Source organism: Gymnoscopelus braueri, assembly GCF_963280865.1.
Source record: "Gymnoscopelus braueri genome assembly, chromosome: 2".
Taxonomy (NCBI): domain Eukaryota; kingdom Metazoa; phylum Chordata; class Actinopteri; order Myctophiformes; family Myctophidae; genus Gymnoscopelus; species Gymnoscopelus braueri.
In genome coordinates, this window is record NC_137604.1 from 3,776,943 (window position 1) to 3,779,402 (window position 2,460).

Sequence of the window (2,460 nt, forward strand, 5' to 3'; positions counted from 1 at the left end):
TTCTCATATTTTGCTGGATTTAATCCTTTGCTTTATTTGATTGCTGTTGATGTATCCAGTGGGTCCAGTTATCCAGGTTTACTTCTCTGGAAGATTCTGCTTCATTGAAAAAAGAAAGACATGTATTTTACAGAATGTAAATATATATTTAGTATTCACATCATATTATGTCTCTCATACATTAACATGGTGTGCCATGGTCAATGTTATCTCCATATCCAGTCCTAACTTCTCACTATGGTATCATTTCTGTATACTCAGTATCTCTAATGGCTATTACTAGTAGCCACAGTTGTTGCATCAATTAAAACAAGCTTTAAATACAGTTTTAAATACCCCCTGATGATGTAATTGGCAAGAAATATTTCAAACTATCTATAGTCTACGTCTGAAACAGAGTATAAGTAGACAGAAACAGTGCCATCCTATGATGAGCATTAGTGAGCGAGGTGTTCCACAGAATAGCTCACTCTTCTCTATTGGGCTGTTTTATTTCACCTCCATGTGATCTTACCTGATGTCTGCCCCTGTACAGTTGGCTTGGGCCTTCAGAATCTGATAGGGAAATCCTTACTTTGAGCCTTTTTCAGTATGCCATAGGGAGAGGAAGATATTCATTACATTGCACTGCATTGAAAAAAGAAGGAACTATTGTACATGCATTAACTGTGCAGAGTAAAATCCTACAAAAACTACCCAGGGTCCATTTGGGTCTTTTCTTTTCTACTCACAGAGTTAAAATGAACACTAAGGATTTCACAGTGTGTATGTCGAGTATTTCTCACCCCCGGGGTTTCCCCTTCATCGCCTACTGGTCTGCCAAAACCCTCATCATTTCCAGGTAGGTTCATGTTGATTGGTATCTGAAAGAAAATAAAAAATATTACTTTCAAGTGAAAGGAATTGAATTTCCTGAATGTTAGACATTCAGGAAATTCAAAGTGTTTGAATTGCAAAATCCTATTAAGACCTGTAACGCATCTGTGTCACTTTAGATTTAGTTGGCTATGACTGCAGGCAGGGCCATGCAGTCATGCCTTATATGGGGATTGGTGGGGCGGCTCCCTATGGTAATTGGGATTAACTGGCACACCCCTTCAAGTTACGAGGATTGGGATTCATCATAATAAGAACATAGTTACGAACAATTCTGCCTTCTAAGAACGTTCCATGAATCTGACTCGACTTCACTTAGGAAGAAATGTAAGAGGAAACATTAGGAACGTATTGCTGCATGAGGCCCAGTGATTTGTGCTGTGGTGTGTTCGCTTGATTAATGCAACGCCCAAACCACGCCTATGAATAATCTAGCAGGTGTTAACGGGCAGCATGGCGGTCGATAGTGAAATTTCTCTGGTTAGGCCTCCATGTAAAAACAAAATACCCACAAATAGAGGGTAACGCGTCTCTCGCGGACAATAGGCCCCTCTGTGTCAATATATATATATATATATATATATATATATATATATATATATATATATATATATATATATATATAATGCATGGTGTACCCACTTTCACTTTTAATAAGATCATAGTCATGTGTAATATGGAAGAAGAAAGGCATCTTACCATGACTAGAGCCCCAAAGCCATTGTCATTTTCTAAGGACCTTGTGCTTCCTTTTGGCAACTGAAAATGTATAGCAAATAATTGTGATTGTGTAAGTACATAATATTGGCAACAGTATTATGTATATAATTATGTAAGTTATAAAACCAACAGTTATGTAGGGCAATGGCCAGAAGAAAGTGTCTCTCCCCTGTTCCCCTTTAAAATCTCTAATGTAAATACAGTATGTTTACCCTGTCCTGACAGGACTTTGATGCTGGTTAAAACAAAGCAGTAAATGATTAATTAAATGATATCACTATTCTAAATACTACGTACTGTAGACCAGTCTAACCTGATAGTCCATTCTTAGATGTCTGTATAATGTTGTCCATAATAGTTTGAACCAGACGATTATATCCTTAACAGGAGTCACAGTTAACCATGGTGAAATAAAAGTAATCATGGTCATCTTGACTTATTCATCCAAGATGAAAATGGATGTTATAGGCTACTCTACTCTCTTATACAGGGTATGTACAGTAGCCTACATACACATGCACACATACACATCTTTACACAAAGTTCAGTTTCTGTAAGCTGGATAATAGTGTAGCAAATACGCTAAATATTATAAACATCATGATGTAACCATAACCTGAAATATTTACCAAATAATCTGAGATGGACTTCAAAGTAAAGATATATATTATATATAATAATAAATATATATATATATATATATATGTATACATATTTTCATCTTACCAAGGTTTTTGATGGCGCAGCCAGCATAAGCCCCACCAAGCAAAGTATTATTATCGCTCTCATCTTCAACAGAAATGCTCCTGCCTCTACTGACCAACGTTCTTGTGTCGCTTTATCAACTAAGTAGGCGGAGTCTGA

The 2,460-nt window shown here is 36.6% G+C and overlaps 1 long non-coding RNA gene across 1 annotated transcript; it reads right to left on the reverse strand.

The window, feature by feature from the left end:
* Positions 1-2,460, reverse strand: LOC308100290. The gene is made up of 5 exons (XR_013934428.1): positions 2,323-2,460; positions 1,576-1,635; positions 786-863; positions 515-581; positions 1-96 (listed from the first exon to the last, which is right to left on the reverse strand). It is a non-coding gene; the product is annotated as an uncharacterized lncRNA (long non-coding RNA).